The sequence below is a fragment of the Armigeres subalbatus genome, chromosome 2 (genome assembly GCF_024139115.2).
Source record: "Armigeres subalbatus isolate Guangzhou_Male chromosome 2, GZ_Asu_2, whole genome shotgun sequence".
NCBI lineage: Eukaryota > Metazoa > Arthropoda > Insecta > Diptera > Culicidae > Armigeres > Armigeres subalbatus.
This window is the reverse complement of record NC_085140.1, coordinates 71,334,665-71,353,563: the sequence shown is the minus strand read 5'-3', so window position 1 is coordinate 71,353,563 and position 18,899 is coordinate 71,334,665. Positions and strand designations below refer to the sequence as shown.

General features: G+C 40.0%; 1 protein-coding gene across 4 annotated transcripts in view; it reads left to right on the top strand.

Moving 5' to 3' along the window:
• LOC134214527 (EGFR adapter protein-like) overlaps positions 1 to 18,899 on the top strand; it is a 184,915-nt gene that overhangs the window by 158,365 nt on the left and 7,651 nt on the right. The gene's annotated exons all lie outside the window — the stretch shown is intronic.

Sequence of the window (18,899 nt, the reverse complement as noted above, 5' to 3'; positions counted from 1 at the left end):
GAGATTGATCATAAGGCTGAATACCTCCAAAGAAGCGCATTATCTTACTCAGAGTGTATGTAATTAAGAGTGGCGACACTGTCGGAATTGGAACAAAATTTATCTGTCATTCCCATACAAAATCGTGTTCCAAACGAGCATGAGACCTGTCAAATGCGGCTCTGAGGCTCAAGCTGTCTAAATGCGATCTTCGGATTCTCGGATGATGTCGTCCTAACCATAACCGGCGAATCGTTGGAAGAGGTTTAAATGCTGGTGGCGGTGACGACCGTTGGTGGTCCAAAAGGCAGAAGTAGGCGAATTATAGCAGCATCTTCGATACTGAGGTACGGAGTTCCAGCCTTGGAAGCTGCGCTTAAGACAAAACGTAACCGTAGGAAATTGAACAACGTGTTTCGTCTAATGGCCATGCGAGTCGCGACTCGCGAGTGCGTACAGAACCATTCATCGGACGCAGCTTGCGTTTATCGCCGGGATGATTCCAGTCGGAATAACCCCAGCAGCGGATATAAAGTGCTATCAACCAGAAATGTGAGTAAGACGGTAAAATACTCTATGGTCAAATGACGGCAGGAGTTGGACATTGCGGATAATGGAAGGTGGAACCACCGGCTGTTGACGAGGGTAAACAGGAAGCATGGTCAATGGTAATGCACCATCACCTTTCTGCCCTGCGTGTTTTTTTATAGAGGGGTGAAGGCAAATCTGCATTACAGACACCTAAAATTATCACTCAGGGAGTGGGGTTGGCACGGAAGGCAGAAGGCCAGCCCGCCGGACCCACTAAACCCACCCAAGCAACAGATGGTTACTTGAGTTACCCTCTCTACTAATACCCTGGTTCCCACAGGAATTGCCTCCCAGCATTACTTCTGTCCTGCGTGTGTCAACGTAGAGAAGACTCCTGATCACGTGGTATTCAATTGCTTAAGGTTTGCGAAAGTACATAGAAAAATGCCTGCCTTGCCTTAAGGGCAAACTACAATGCAGAGCGAATGTGTAACGAAGAAGGCACGTGGAATGCGGTAGCAGAGCCATAACGCGAATACTGAGTATACAAGAAATCTAGACCAACATTTGAAATAGGCGTAACAGCCAAAATTTATTCCTTCTGATTATTTGTCCACATATATAGCTATATATGTAGACGAGGAATCAGAAGGAATAAATTTTGGCTGTTACGCCCTTTTCAAATGTTGGTCTAGAAATGTAAAAAAGGCAATGTAAATGAATAAGTCAAATTGTGTACGATTGTTTGGTTGATTAATTCGGCAGAATATTTCAAGTTTATAAAAAATCACAGACACGTCAATTTGAATTATTAAACAAATATATAAGAATTTTATATGCTAATATGTATGCACTTAACTTATTTCGATAAAAGCTTCGAAAACATCTACCCGTCTGATGGAAAAGATTCAAACATCAATGATGATAAAAAAAACCTATCATAGGTAAAAAACGAAACACATGTACCATAACGCATTTCAGTCTCCAAGGTGCACTCAAACTGTGAAATTGCTTCAAAGTGGCTTGTTAACGAGCACAACCGGCGGGCTCAGTCAATCGTTCCTTCGTACGTTTGCTCGCGTAGGTTTCCGGTCCCAGATCGTTGATTTGTGTCGTTCGATTGCCAAGGCCCAGCGACATCGACGATAGTGATTGCAATTGCAGCACGAAATCCTTTGGGATGGAAGAAAAAAGCTCACTCCCATCAATCGGAGTATGTAATAAGTTTCGAATTACGGAACCGAGCAGCGGTTATGGCTGGAATATGGCTGTTTGATCTTGACTGTTGTTGGTTGTTGTGAACTTATATTCGAAGGAAGTGGAACATACAGGTTTACTGTCGATGCCGAAAATACTTTTTCTGTTGAGATATTTTAATGATCGAGGGATCACAATTGAGGGATTTTAATTTACGCGTCTACTTTTCAACATTCCTATGCCGCGAAAAAAAATATATAAATTTCAAATTTATGTTTGAATAACAAAGAGATGCTCTTTTTATAGTGTTTCAATAAGATTTATTCTATAAAAAAAATACCTACGAAGTTTTCAGAAATCATTTAAATGCTCTAAACTTTGGAGTTGCCAATTTTAATAAAATGGATGAATGAATAATTCGAAATACAAATCAAAATATTGAACTACTCGGTAAATCAATTGAAATGAAATGAAAAACACACCATTTTTACCAAATGATTTTATGAGACCATAACGTATGATATGTCATTCCTCCCTGGCTCTGTTTCATGCACGATATGGTACAACAAACTAAGAGACGGTAGAGCAACTTTTTCCAATAAAGATCCACTTGGAAATTCTTTCTGGTGATTCAAAAAAAAAAGGATTGACTCATTCCGGATGTTCCGATAGATCTTCGCGTGGACGAGTAAGTAACTAAGCGACCGTTTACTATCTCGTTTGTGAACGGAAACCAGAAGAAGAATAACCAGACCGGACATCATAAATCACAATTTGTTATCGTGAAAACAGAATGCCACCTCATCAATCTTGTTCACTTATAACTATCTCGGAAGATACAATGGCTGAAATGCGTCGAAGGGATGCTATTTCATTGAATGATTGGGAAGAGGACGCGTGGTTCTTGACAAATTAGGGAATTTCCTCTTTTTTGTTACGGTGACTTTTGTGTTATGTCATTGAATCGGAATTAGCTCACATCATGTATGGAACATCAATCATTAACAAGTTCATAAATTCCAAGGAATACTGTTTCTGTTCCGTGTTTTCTTAAGACTATCATCTTTATTTGCTATGTCACATTTTTAGTTATTATTAATACATTTCAATTGCCTCTGGCAGTTAGGATTTTTCCTCTGATTGAATTGAACCATGTATGAATTACAATGTTTTCAACTTAAACTAAACTTTACCTAATTTATACTAAGGGTACAAGGAGCTAATCGTTGCAATAGAAGATTGCAACAATTTTTGTCTAAAATTAGAAATTATTTTGTTGGACATTTGTTCTTCTTCTTCTTCTTCTTTGTATTACATCGACAGAGCCGCCTCGCAGCTTAGTGTTCATTAAGCACTTCCACCTGTGGCGTAGCCAGAAAATTGGTAAGAGAGGGGGGGGGGGTTCTGAACATTTTTAATTTTCAAAGAAAAAATTCTTCTAAAAATTTTGTCCTTGGGGGGGGGGGTTATGTCCAAATCCACCCGCGTGGCTACGCCACTGACTTCCACAACTGCAAGGTTTCTAAGCCAGGTTACCATTTCTGCATTCGTATATCATGAGGCTAACACGATGATACTTTTATACCCAGGGAAGTCGAGACAATACCCAAACCGAAAATTTCCTAGACCAGCACCGGGAATTGAACCCAGCCACCCTCAGCATGGTCTTGCTTTGTAGCCGCGAGTCTTACCGCACGGCTAAGGAGGGCAATGTCTCAATATTAGAAATTCTATGAAGTTCATTGCCACGGAGGCAACTTCAGAATCATTAAAAAAAATATTTTGAATTTTGAAACCTTATTTTTGACGGGATATCAGGTTTTATTTTACTGGGCACACGGCTGTGCGGATTTTGCCGAGCTGCAGAAATAAAAACCGAGTGTGTAGACACTTAATATGTTTGTTACATTTGGCTTGAAGGCCTTCAATGTAATTTTTGAAAGTTAATTTTTGATCTAGCAGAAGTCCTAAATATTTAGCTTCGCTAGACCAATTATTTTAAACCCCATTCATAGTGACAATATGTTTGCTAGAAGGTTTCAAATAAGAAGCTCTCGGCTTATGTGGGAAAATTATAAGCTGAGTTTTGGAAGCATTCGGGTGAATTTTCAATTTTTGCAAGTAAGTGGAGAAAATATATAAACTTTTTTGCAATCTACTACAAATGACACGAAGGCTTCACCCTCTGGCTGAGAGACCTGTGTCATCTGCAAACAAAGATTTTTGACATCCTGGAGGTAAATCAGGTAAGTCAGAAGTAAAAATGTTATGCAATATGGGCCCCAGTATGCTGCGTTGGGGAACACCAGCTCTTACAGGTAATCTATCAGATTTAGAATTCTGATAGTTTACCTACAGTGAGTGATCTGATAAATAATTTTGGATAATGTGTGTATTTTAATAATGTACAGAGAATAATAATTAAACCTTCATGCCAAACACTGTCAAATGCTTTCTCTATATCAAGAAGAGCAACTCCAGTCGAATATCCTTCAGATTTGTTGAGCCGTAACTCTTAATAACTTAACTTAACCCATGGCGAAAACCAAATTGCTCTTCAGCAAAAATAGAATTGTCATTAATATAAACCATCATTCTATTTAAAATAATCTTTTCAAACAGTTTGCTTATTGAAAAAGGCAAACTGATTGGGCGCTAACTAGAAGCCACAGCTGGATTTTTGTCCGGCTTCAAAATTGGAACAACTTTAGCGTTTTTCCATTTATCTGGAAAGTATGCCAATTGAAAACATTTGTTGAATAAATTAACCAAAAAGGATAAGGAGCTCTCAGGAAGTTTCTTGATAAGTATGTAGAATCATCACCCGTCGCTTTCATATTTTTAAATTTTCTCACTTCATCCAAATTAGTTCCCAACGAAGGGTCAAAAACATTCTCTTGATTGAGAATGTCTTCGAAGCTCCGTGTAACCTGATTCTCAATTGGACTAGTAAGACCTAGACTAAAATTATGGGAACTCTCGAACTGCTGAGCAAGTTTTTAAGCCTTTTCGCCATTTGTTAATACAATTTTATTTCCCTCTTTAAGCGCTGGAATTGGCTTTTGTGGTTTTTTAAGAATTTTCGTTAATTCCCAAAAGGATTTCGAACTGGGATCCAACTTCGAGACATTATTCTCAAAGTTGGTATTTCTCAGAATAGCGAAACGTTTTTGACGTAGGACTACGTCTGTCTTTTCTATATTGGGGTAAACTTCACGATTGTTAAAATCGGAGACCGTCACAAAAATATGATAGACTTTGAACGTTAATATCTCACCCGTTTCTCAATGGATTTCCAATATTTTTGGACCATTCGATCAATGATGAGTCAACGCTTCATTATATTGTTCTAAAATACAGATTTTCCACTATTTATTATTGAAAATTGGTAAACAGTTTAGGAATAGTAAAACAACCAATCCCAAGCACAGAAATCAAAATCAAGCAACTTGCGGGTTTGGATCTAATTCTCAGTTTGATCAAGATTTCGCGCAGCAGCACAGAGGCGCTGGTAGTATTTTCAATGGAAACCATCGTATTGATGGTAGTCGTCCTTCAACCTCAACGAACTAGCTTTTTAAGTGAAGAAAGGATTGATTGCAAAAATGGCGTCTGTTGCAATAACAGCACAAATTGATATTACCACGCAAGGTTCCGACAAGCAATCGAACAAATTTATTGCTTCATCTTCATCCGACGTGGGGAAACTTTCTGTCGTCGTCTAATGATTGAGTTTTGCACTTTGAAGAAAACTTATCTCGAATCACCCTTCTTTTGTATAAAATAGTAGACCGGAAACAATCTCAATTTAATTTCCAATGACTAACAAAAACAACAAAATCAAATACTAACAGAAACAAAACCAAAGAATCTTGCCAGAAAAGTTCACTTTCTGCCGATGACTACCAAATTGATAAAGACGCTGCTTTAGAAGAAAATTTCTACAGCAGCCACCCACCGGCGACCGTCGCTCAGACCGATAGACGCCAAGCGATTATGTTTTATACTATGAAGAAATTTCGCCCACGCGCGCCGGCAAGAAGCTTTCTTATATCTAATGAACCAATCCCATTAGCCCCGCCCCTTCGTTAATCGTTATGAGTGCACATCATATTTTCACTCATAGCAGATCACAAAGGGGCGGGGCTAACGGGCATACTTTATTGAATACAAGAAAGTTGTTTTCCAGCTCGCGCGATTTTATTCGGAATTCCACAGAGAGTGGTCGAACAAAATTTTACGCAGAGCGGACACAGCAGTGTGCGCCGGTCCGAAAATCGGCGGCGGCGTTTTCGGCGTCACGCCGAAAGCCATTTTAGCCGGCGGCGGCGGCGGCGTGAATCGGCGTGGAGATTTTTTACGTTCGTTTCTTGAAGATTTTTTCTGCATTTTTAAGGATGTTTTCAAGACTTCAACGGAAGAATCTTTTGAAATTAGACGGAAAAAATTCTGATGAGCTTCTCTCGAAAATTCTCTGAGCTTCTCCAAGATATTCATTTGAAAATTATTTTCGGATTTTCCATGGGAACTACTATGAAGTTTTGGGAATTCTTTAGAATTTCCAAGGAAGCACTTTCGAATTTCTAAGGAAAATTGTTTCATGTTTCAAGAAAATTCTTCAAATTTTCAGCGGGAGATTGTTCAAAATGTGGACATCAACATAAAAATTAGATTTCAACGGTAAATTGTTCGAAATTTTTATAGGAAATTCATTGGAATTTGCACAGGATTTTTAAAATTTTCTATGGAAAATTCTTCGGAATTTCCATGGTGAATATTACGAAATTTTAACCAAAATTATTCAGAACCTTAGGGTCTGTTCACAAATTACGTAACGCAAAAATCCGAGTTTTTGACCCCCTCCCTCCCCCTCGTAACAAAAAGTAACATTTTTGGTACCCCCTCCCTCCCCCGTATAACGCGTAACTGTGAAAAATTTAAATTGCAGATTTTTTTTCTTTCACTGAAGCATGTGGGTTTTGGTATTTTTTTAACACTGTTAGAATAGGAACGACACATGATTAAAAACCAAGGACATTAAGAATGCAGCTAGCAGAAACGAAAATAGAATTTGTGACCATGACCATTCAAATAGCTTTGTGGGGCTGTTCTGTAGAGAAATAAAATATTTGCGTTATGTTTTTACGCATATACAACTATGTGCTTGATTTCGGTAATGACGAATGCGATAACGATAAAATATAATTTTTAAATTGAACTGTTTACTGTCACAAATGCCTCGACATTTGGCAACAATTTTTCGAACATAACTCGCTGTCTTTTAGAATTAAAAAAAAAACGCCAGAATAGCGTTATATAGCTGAGATAAAAAGTAAAAAAACTTCAACGACTAACATGGGACATTTATGGGTAGTATGGTAGTGAAGAGGATAGGTTGATGCGTGTTCACCGTCTTGTTCAAGTTATGTCAGCAATTACTTCAATCAGTGATTGAAAAAAAAAGCATTTTCGCGTTATGCGTAACATTTGGTACTACCCTCCCCCTCCCCCACCTTTTGGTGTTAAAAAATATAACGCAAGTGGGACCTCCCCCTTCCCCCCAAAAGCGTTACGTAATTTGTGAACAGACCCTTACGTGATTTAAAAAAAAAAATACGGACCGTTTGGTATTTCAACGAAAAAAAAATCTTGAAGGAATTTCTTTGGATATCTATAGGGAATCCTTGTCCATAAGAAAGTCTTCGGAAATTCAATGAAAAATTATTAAAGAGGAAGGGTAATTTATCCGCATATCATTTGACGAAAGCCGTTTGGCCGAATAATACGTTAAGTTGAAAATCATCAAGCCGAATTGTATTTGATCGAAATGAACGTTTGGGCAGCGTCATACAGCCGAATTGGTAATTTGGCCGAAAAAACACTTTTCTCTAACACGTCGTTTGGTCGAAAAGGTTATAAGGTCGGAAATGTCGTTCAGCCGAAATGGTTGTTTGACAGAAAGGGCCATTTAGTTTAAAATGTGAGAGTGACAGTTTTCCAGCAGACTTCCGCTTGACTAGCAGCATGATAGTTTCCGCTGATCCTATTAGCATCCGAGAAGATTTCTCATTGGAATCTCTAAAGAATTCTTTTCAGAATCATCGAAGTATTCCAAACGGAATCCAGAAAAATTCACACTAAATTCTCTGTGGGGGATACTCTTCATAATCCATGGAGGATTAGCATTGCATTAGCATTAGCATTGAGCAATTCGCACAAATTCGTAGGTGGTACAAGCCAAGACTATTGTACGAGAGTAGCATCACTTTCATCCGTTACCACAGGTAATGATTTGGGACTAATCACTACCTCTTAGATGGAAGCAATCCACTTTCCAATAGTCGAGATCTGTCCTGGCCACGTCCTTGCGAATGCTGAGGAAGGGGAAGGATGGTTAGTTGGACAGTACTTAAGAAAGATACAGAGAACTCTACGACCTCTCATAGGTGCCACGAGAGGTTTTGGGATTGTGTGGAAGGTTATAACAGTAGGAATCATTTTGATAGAACGAGAAACACAGAAAGAACTAAGATAGAAATACAAAGTAGGAAATGGACAAGCCTGGAATTGAACCCACGACCCCCTGCTTATAAGACAGAAGCGGTAGCCGCTAGACCACCGAGCACGTCCTAATCCATGGAGGATTTTCTTTAAAATCTCTCGTTAATTCGCTTCGGATTTCCTCCGTCGTTCGGAGTCGTTCGAAGATTTGTTTCTAAAACTTTGGGAGATTTGCTTCGGAATTCCTTGACGATTTGCTTTAGAATCCCTTGAATATTTATTTCGGAGTCTTTCGACGTTTTGTTTCGAAATCTCTGAATGAATTGCTTCGAAATCCCTCGACGATCAGAATCCCTCCGACGATTTGCTTCGGAATCCCTCGACGAATTACTTCGGGATTCCTCGACAGATTGCTTCGGAATCCTTCGACGATTTGCTTTTACTTCCCTAAGACATTGCCTACGAAATCTCTGAACATTCCCGTCGGAATTCCTGGAATATTCTCGTCGGAATTCCTGGAGGATTCCATTCGGAATCTCTAAAAGATTTGCATTAGAATCCCTGAAATATTCCCGTGGGGTTCACTGGAACATTCCCATTCAAATATCTGGAATATTCCTTGAAATCGAAATTCCTAGAGGATGGAAGATATTCATAAGATTCTCATTCCGCCGGAATCACTGGTGTATTCCCTTCAGAATCCTTGGAGTTTCCCTTCGATATGCTTGGAAGATTCCCGTCGAAATCTCTGGAGGAATGTTGCATTATTTTTTCTTCATTTGAGATAGATAGAATATTTATGAAAAATGCAAAAATTTCCACTGCCTATCGGTGGGAATCTGACGGTTACCCGTCACATATTGTCCTTTCAGTGTGCGGGAAAAAGCCGAGCGCTACTACATTTAGACGCAAAGCCATACACTATCAATTTGAATCGTTGAAGCAATCATCGGCTGGTAAACAAACATACTTCGATACTATGGACTACAGCAGAAAGCATATGCTTAAGAAAAAAGAATATTGATGAGTGTGATTGATCCGTAATTGCTTAAGGTGGTTGGACCGTATTTATCACATTACCACTAAAATAGCCTAATGAGGTGGTAAAATGTTATAGAATTTTTTAAAAGAAGCTCAAACTAGAGAAAATAGATCGAGGGCCTATAGCCTCCCTAGGCATCGAGGCTAGTTACGCCAATGCGGAAAAATCTACGGAAATTCCAATAAATCTCCGAAATTTCCACGGAAAATCCTGCGGACCTGAATTGGCGTGACAAATTTTAAACGGCGGCGCGCCGATGCAAAAATATCGGCGGCGGCGGCGTGCCAAAAACCTCTAACAGCAGCACGAAGGCGCTGGCAGCAGTTTCAACGGAAAACCATCGCATAAGTGGCGATCGCGATCCCGTAGCGATCCCGCGCCACCACAGTGGAGATACGTCGGACAATAACAGCACGAAGTGAAATTTCAACACAAGTTTCCGACAAGGGTTTGGCGCAGTTAGTTATTGGAAAGGCGCATTGCGGAATGAGATTTGGTTCTTCTTAGGACCAGCATTTTCTGAACAGAAAGGGTTTTTTGCAAAAATGGACTATTTCGGTTGCTGTGAGTGATTCCATCCATTCAAACAAATTTATTGCATCATCTCCCTTCGACGCGCGCTTGTGATTGTGCTACCGAAGGGCATTCATTCAAGATAATTCATCTAGGATACACCTTCTCTTGTATCAAATGGTGTCCCGGAAACCTAGTGTTAATCCCTTTTCTACTGTTGGAGATTAAAAGTCCACCAAACTGGGAGCTACTATTCGGCTTCGTGATTCGGTTCACCTCCAAGCAATTTGCCCAATGTTAATAAGGAGACATAAAATGACAATGATAAATACCATCCATTTCGTATAGCGTACAACCAGACTAGGCTGCACTTTTGAGTTTTTAATTTTGTTTTGCAAATCTCGCTAAAGAACTTTCAACGCGGGATCGCGAGTTCTTTGGTATTGCCTTCGCCTCACATTTTTAAGACGGATTAGTAGCTAAAGATCGTCGTCAATAATAATGGAGTTGAATTTAATTTCACATTCAGGAATTGCAATGCCTCTTGCTTCGACAATTAAATTTGTCAAAGATACGAGAGCAGTATCAATATCACTTTTGGTATCGAGAGGAATATCAACATCAAAATTCCTATCGACATACGTTTTATATAAATCCCAATCAGCCTTATGATAATTAAAAGTAGAGCTGATTGGATTGTAAATGGCTTCTTGTGAGCTTTCAAACGTCATAGGAAGGTGATCAGAGTCAAAGTCAGCATGAGTCACCAATTGTCCACACAGCGGACTTGAATCAGTTAAAACTAAATCAATTGTAGAAGGATTTCGACTGGAGGAAAAACAAGTTGGTCCATCGGGATAATGAATAGTATAATATCCCGCAGAACAATCTCTAAATAAAATTTTACTATTGGAATTGCTTTGCGCATTATTCCATGAACGGTGTTTGGCATTGAAGTCACCAATTATGAAAAAAAAAATGGATTTATTGCAAGTTAGAATTTGAAGATCAGCTCTCAACAAATTCCTTTGCTGGCCATTGCACTGGAAAGTTGAATGTAGTTGAAAAAAATAATTATAGTCAATTCAAACCCATTCATAAATCTTTCAATAATTGTAGTGATAACAAAACCAACCTAACCCAGGCCCATATCAATACGCAATACAACAAACCTCAAATATGCGGCTGCACAAAACCCCATCTACGTATACCCAAATGTCCAATCCCAACGCTATAATCACCGCACCGATATCAGTGGTTGCAGTCGACACCGGGGTCAGTAGTTCAGAACATGTCGGCATTTATGGAGTGAGTCAAATTCCCACTCCCTACAGGAATGCAGCGGAAAACATAGTTGATAGTTCCCGAAACAAGTTCAAACAACTTCCTTTCGGTTGTATGAACCAACATACTGAGTACATAGTTCCGTTCTCATGTGTAATCGACCAGCGCTGGTTCCCTAGTTTTACCCTGTTTTTGGGGACAGCATAGCTACCAGTTCAACAAAGACACTTTTTCGATGTGCATCAGCTGCATTTTGGATCCGATTAGTCAGAGGTTAACGCCACCACTAGCGAAAATAACATTTTTGCTGGTCTGGTTTTGAAATCTAGTTTCACAAATGTGTGGAAAGTGTTTTATTGCATTCGAGAACCGAAAACTTTACCAACAGGTACCTGCATTGAATGGCACAGCAGTGACAGTGCTCTCATTCCCATTCTCACCCCTTTTACCCTGTTGCAATTGACAATGATGGGATGTATTGATTTTTTATCGAAATCTATTGATATTATGAGATTTTTTAATTACATTCGTATATTCTGTAACTTTCGTGATGATATGTGACTAGTAAATTTTTTATATCCAAAACAAGCAAATTTGAAGATCTTCAATCAAATGTATTCAATAGTTCAATTAAAATAATAGGCATTTTTCGAAATAACATAAACCGTGAACTTTCATTTTAATATCTTGAAGATTGTGACCGTCACTTAATGTATTGAGTATTGAGTTGTGTTCTATGGGTTTATCATAAATCATAAATAAAAAAAAGTGTTTAGTATCTGCAGATCAATGTGCAGACCAACTCTTTTAATAGGAATTAATACATTCCTGTCCACAAACTCCAGATCAGAAGGAAAAACAACTTGTGAAGGGAGTTGGTAAATTTTCGACAGGACTTTTTGCCATCGCCAACAAGCCGGCCAGAATCTATATCTGCTGATAACAAGTAAATTTATTATTAAATTAATTTGATATCCTTGCCCGTTGCCTCCGGCGGCAACAGCAGGGACGGAAGCACTTTTGCGAAGAATCCGATGGACGCCCGCACTTGAAAGTGCAACGAGTTGCAATTTTCCCAGTTTCCCGGCTTGGCTTGGCTTCAGAAGCATCTCTTCCTTCCTGGTGCTGGGTGAATGACGACACGGCACGGCAGCTATGTTCTTCGTCGAACAGGGCCCGCTTGTCGCTTTCGGCATCAGAAGTGTGTCGATAAAGTTGAGAACTAGCTCCATTCCTGGGGCCTTGATGGTGCAACGATATGACCGTTGTGGAGAATACACTCTTTGCCATCCGACATCTGATTCTGATTTTACTACGCTGTGTATAGTGGAAATATTTTCGACGAAAGGCATAAGGGTGGCCCAAAAATGACACATCCGACTACCACGTGTAAATTTTGTATAAAGGAACCTGTCATAGATTTTCTAGAACAATGTGTGAAAAAACTTATACAAAATATATCAACAAAAGAATCACCCTAACGATAGACACTCACAACCAGATGTTGAGCTAGAACTAGCGTCCCTTCCCGGCCCGTGGAACCGGATAGCAAGAGCGGAAGGACTAAGATGAATGAATTTTACAGTACCGCAATTAAGCAATGATTCAATTTCGGCCCCGCTTCCTTTCTGCTGCATGCCGACGAGAAGAGAAAGGGAATAGATTCAGCATCAGCTTTGTTTCAAAAGCCATAGTCATCATCGTCAGTAGCACTTTTCAAACGGAAAAGCGTCAAGTATAAGCAATTAGGAAAATTATTCCAGAGGGCACTGGTATTGCTATGAGACAGTATGGGGCACTTTGAATCCTTTTGGGGGTTGTTTGTATTTAGTAGAATTGTTCATTTGAAGGCTAACGAAGGGAAATTAGTGCTCTTATGATGCTTTTTGTGGAACAGTGCTATTTTGTGTCCATTGCTGGTCGGTAGTGTCTGTTTGTAACATCTCGTTCTGAATTTGAAGTACATTTTCTATGAAGCAGTACTTGAGTAATGTAACATTAGAGACAGATGTTTTGCTAGTGCACGGAACGACCGTGTTATTCGAAAACGCATTTCAAATTGAACGATTATTTTCTATGTATACAAAAACGTCGAACGTGGCTCCGAAAATTGTAGATTATCATAGTGTTGCTGGCACCTCTTCGTTACCTTACTACCATTTATGTCCCCTCATTTTCCCTAAACAAACGACAACAAATCCAGCATAACAAAGAGAAAATAAAATATGAAAAATACTTAGCGCGTAAAGTATCCTAACATCATCGTTCCCTGTGCAATTTGTTTAAGAGGAAATTTTTGGCTTAGTGTATACCCGTTAGGCATAAGTACGTTAGGCATAACTGACGATAGGCATAATGGATAACAAGCATGAAATGACCCAAAGAACAGCCTATGACATAAAGAAGGCAGAATTATGCCAAACATCCATTACGCCTAATGTCTAATGTTCATTACGCCCAGAGTGTATGTAATTAAGAGTGGCGACATGTTCCGCATTTGACAGGTCTCCTGCTCGTTTGGAACGCGATTTTGTATGGGAATGACAGATGAATTTTGTTCCAATTCTGACAGTGTCGCCACTCTTAATTACATACACTCTGATTACGCCTATGTCCGTTATGTCTAACGTTCTTATGCCTAACGTCGCGGACCTGCTTAGTGGTACGATGCGCAGCTATAGTGTAGGGCCAGGCTGAAGCTAACTGGATTCAATTCCTGATACTGCCTAGGGAATTTTTTCGGCTTTCCTTTGCATATATATGTATATCTCGGGTACTTATTCAAAAGGACGTATGTGATTTTGTAAACAAAGATTCAAACGTCTATTTGTCCGATCTGATGGCACTCCCACGCAAACCATTACCATAGACAGATAGGGCGAGGCTTCGGCTACCTGGTGGTGGTGTTGGTTTGCGTGGGAGTGCCATCAGATCGGACAAATCGACGTTTGAATCTTTGTTTACAAAATCACATACGTCCTTTTGCATAAGTACCCGAGATATGTATATTATACAAATTTTACCTGTGGGGATGTAATGCCAATGAAAAAGACGATACATATTTGACAGCGAACTTTCACAAGGAATTAGAAATTTTTCATAAAAAATTGGGAAATTGCCAATAAACAAGAAATTAAATATTGCAAATGATGCAAAATTTCCATTAACAATAAAATTGTCCACGGAACCAAAACTTATTAGAACTTTTAAAAGTAAAAATTACAACTATAAAGAAGAATTTTCCATCAAGAATTCAAGATTTTTCACTGAAAAAATACAAAATTTTCATAAATAAATCAATATTAGCAATAATCAATTACAAAATTGTCCACATATTTTTTTCCACAAAAAAATCAATAAAGAGCTATAAAAAAGAAAATTTCCATTAAAAAATACAAAAATGCAATAAACTTGAATAAATTTTTCATGAACACACAGATATCATTTTTGGAAAAAATGCAAAGTTTTACTTTTAGTGGAATATATTCATTTGCTACAAGACTTTGAGTCGAGTCAAGTATACGAGCCTTACAGTTGAGGTCGAAATACGTATCTGTAAAGGTTGTAAAGTGGTGGAATTGAATGGAATAGTTTTCGTCTTGTGACAGGTTGTATTTATTCTGTTATATTTTTCTGTAATTAAAAAAAAATGTGCTCTCTATTGATTTTTTGTAGAGAATAGCTGGACAATGAAGTGATAGCTAATCGTAGTTAAGGAAGGAAAGTAATAGTCGTTCGCGTCAATAACTTTCATCTTTAACAATTGTTAACCTGTTGCTGCGCCCTTCTTCAAACAAACCGTGCGCCCTTCCCGTGGAAAGCTTGACAAGTATTGCCAATTTCATCATTCCTTTTGTTGATCATTCTACTGAAGGGGATTCTCATTTTCTCGTGGGTTTCGTGTAAGTGTCTCTGTTTACAGGTATATTTTTTATTGCTTTCACCCTTTATTTATTGGTAATTACTTTATTTTGTATGGGAAATATATAGTAAGTATATATAGTAAGTAGTTTTTATAGTAGTTTTTATTTTAGTATACATATTTTCGTCGTACAATAGATAAATAATGAGTGATTAGTGTAATTTGTGATTTCACTCGAACAGCAGCCATACCTGCTTGTGTCATCAAAACCATGAACATTTAAAAAAAGAGGCCAGGCAGATGAAAAACTGACTTTTCACCAGTGGTGGAAATACTCGCTTCACGAGTAAGAAAAGAGTGTAATTGGGCCTACAAAAAATGCCACACTCGCGCGAACCTACTGCCTGCATTTTTCTGGTGCTTGCTTTGTTCGCGAGTACGGGCAGAGCAAAGTAAAAAAGCAGGGCAGTATTTTGTTCGGGAGTAAAAATCACGGTAGCGAGTATTTGTGGTTATTTCGAATACAATGGATAAATTTCACTTCTGATAAACACAATAACCATAAACAAGGGTATTCTTGCTCGAACACCTCGAACATCCGTGATAAACATGTTTCGAAGTTGTTTTATGACATTTTGCAAATTAACCCGAATGACTCGCGAAGCTTCACGAACATTTCTTGCTTAACTTTTCAAAAGGACCTAAGTAACATTTTTTTCATGAATTAATTTGAGTACTGCAATCAAAAGCTTTCATGTTGTTATGTTGATTGCGCTATTCAAATTAATTCATGAAAAAAATGTTACTTAGGTCCTTTTGAAAAGTTAAGCGAGATTTTTCGGGGTTCGATTTTCTGTTTTCTCTGCGAGTAGTAGGTAGGCAAGAAAAAGGCAAAACAAGTGTTCGCGAGTATGTTGCATTGCCTACTTCTCTTTTTGTGAGCAATATTCACAGATTTCCACCACTGCTTTTCACTCCGGATCCATCAACTGTTGATTATTTACGTCTCGCGCCAATCATCATGCCAGCAGGAACCACATTCAAATGGACAAAGTTTTCGTGTTTAGTCATGCCAACTGATTCGGCAACTGAGGGATGCCATTTTATTAAATGAATAATTATATTACCTTCAATTGGCATGAAAAAGTGTGTTTAGTAGTTTAGCACAGAGACGAGCCAGCCGAGGGCTGCCAAACTTACTTCCTCTTTAATCTGCGAGACGTAAATGTCCCAGTAAATGATGTTATGCCAATAATAAGAAGTAGACTGTTAGTGGAATGTTTAAAATCACTTTTTGTTTCAAATTCGCATAAGTACTAGAATGCTAATGTCGCTGTTAGCATTTAACATGTTTTCCCCATACAGACTTCAATATGTTAAATACGACCGGTAATTGTGTGTCATGTTGTAGAGAATGTTTTGTTTTGTCAACACAGTAGTTTGACACATTAAGTACCGATACTTTGGCTAGATGCAGATCACGCGATTTGGAGCGACAATAGCAATCTTATACTTTTGAATCCACTTGCCAATTTTATACTTTTGAATCAACTTGAAATTATAAAAATGACAGTTGAGCTGCAAATCATATGCATGGGCTCTACGGACTTGTGTGGACATTTCATTTCATTTATTCAGACTAAGGCCGAAGTGTCCTGTGCGGCATATAAGAGTCTTCTTCATTCGGCTCGGTCCATGGCTACACGTCGCCAACCACGCAGTCTACGGAGGGTTCGCAAGTCATCTTCCACCTGATCGAACCACCTTGCCCACTGTGCACCTCGCCTTCTTGTGCCCGTCGGATCGTTGTCGAGAACCATTTTCACCGGGTTATTGTCCGACATTCTGGCTACGTGCCCGGCCCACCGCAGTCGTCTTATTTTCACGGTGTGAACGATGGATGGTTCTCCCTACAGCTGATGCTACTCGTGGTTCATTCGCCTCCTCCACGTACCGTCCGCCATCTGCACCCCACCATAGATGGTACGCAACACTTTCCTTTCGAAAACTACAAGTGCGCGTTGGTCCTCTAATGATCGTTTCGTAAATTGTCAGTTTGGTACGGCGACAAACTCTTGCGGAGTCCAAAGTATGTACGATTTACAGCCACTATGCGTCTCCGAATTTCTCTACTGGTATCATTTTCGGCAGTCATCGGTGAGCCCAAGTACACAAATTCTTCTACCACCTCGATTTCGTCACCACCGATGGCAACTCGCGGTGGGTGGCTCACATTGTCTTTTCTTGAACCTCTTCCTATCATGTATGTCGTCTTCGACGTGTTGATGACTAGTCCGATCCGCTTGGCTTCCCTCTTCAGTCTGATGTAGGCTTCCTCCATCTTCTTTAAGTTACGTGCCATAATATCTATGTCATCGGCGAAGCCAAATAGCTGGACGGCCTTATTAAAATTGTACCACTCGTGTCGATCCCTGCCCTTCGTGTTACCCCTTCCAAAGCGATGTTGAATAGCAGACACGAAAGACCATCACCTTGCCATAACCCTCCACGCGCTTCGAAGGGACTCGAGAATGTCCCTGAAACTCGAACTACGCACATCACCCGATCCATCGTCGCCTTGATCAACCGTATCAGTTTATCCGGAAATCCGTTTTCGTGCATTAGCTGCCATAGCTGGTCCCGATCGATTGTATCATATGCGGCTTTGAAGTCGATGAATAGATGATGTGTGAGTACGTTGTATTCGCGGCATTTCTGCAGTACTTGGCGAATGGCGAACACCTGGTCCGTGGTAGAGCGTTCGCCCATAAAACCCGCCTGGTACTGCCCTACGAACTCCCTTGCAATTGGTGCTAGTCGACGGCATAACATTTGGGAGAGTACCTTGTAGGCGGCGTTCAGCAATGTGATTGCGCGGTAGTTGCTACAATCCAGCTTATCGCCCTTTTTGTAGATGGGACATACGACACCTTCCATCCACTCCTGCGGCAAAACTTCCTCCTCCCAAATCTTGGTAATGACCCAGTGCAGCGCTCTAGCCAGTGCCTTACCACCGTGTTTAAATAGTTCTCCTGGTAGTTGGTCAACCCCAGGGGCTTTGTTGTTCTTCAGCCTGGATTTCCTGGAGATCCGGAACCGGTACAGTTATGTCCTGCGCGCGTTCCCCCAGGTCCATCACCATACCGCCATCTTCGTCTGCCACATCGCCATTCAGGTGCTCTTCGTAGTCCTGGCCGCCACCTTCGGATCACCTCACGCTCGTTCGTAAGAAGGTTCCCGTTCATGTCCTTACACATATAAGGCAGTGGCACGTGTCCCTTACGTGAACGGCTCAACTTCTCATAGAACTTTCGTGTGTTATTATCGCGGTACAGTTGCTCCGTCTTTTCACGGTCTCGATCTTCCTGCTGACGCTTTTTCCTCCGGAAAATCGAGTTTTGTCTGTTCCGCGCCTGTTATATCGTGCCTCGTTCGCCCTCGTGCGGTGTTGCAGCAATCTCGCCCATGCTGCATTCTTCTTTTCTACTAACTGCTCACATTCGCCGTCATACCAGTCGTTTCTCTGATCCGGGGGCACCGTGCCAAGTGCAGCGGTTGCGGTGCTACCAATGGCGGATCGAATATCTCTCCAGCCATCTTCAAGAGACGCTGCGCCTACTTGTATGGACATGACGGGTCGATTTCGGATAGCTATCGAGCGCAGTTGACCTGGTAGAACAATTGATCCAAACTCCAGAACAATTTAGAGAACCTAGAACATCTGGTTTAGGAAAAACTGAGTGGAATATCGTACATATGGCCTGTACGAACTGGCATGGACATGACGGGTTTCCATTGGCACGGGTTTTCGTAATATTTTTCCGAAAAATTTGCATATCATCTTTCATCAGTTATAGAGGTTGTACCAGTTGAATCTTTTCGGAGTTCCTTGAAGCCACTTCACCAATGTTCCCGGTGTTGACAGCTCAAAACTGTAAAGTTTATTGATACATAATTGCATGATAGAATAACAAATTAATTTACTCACAA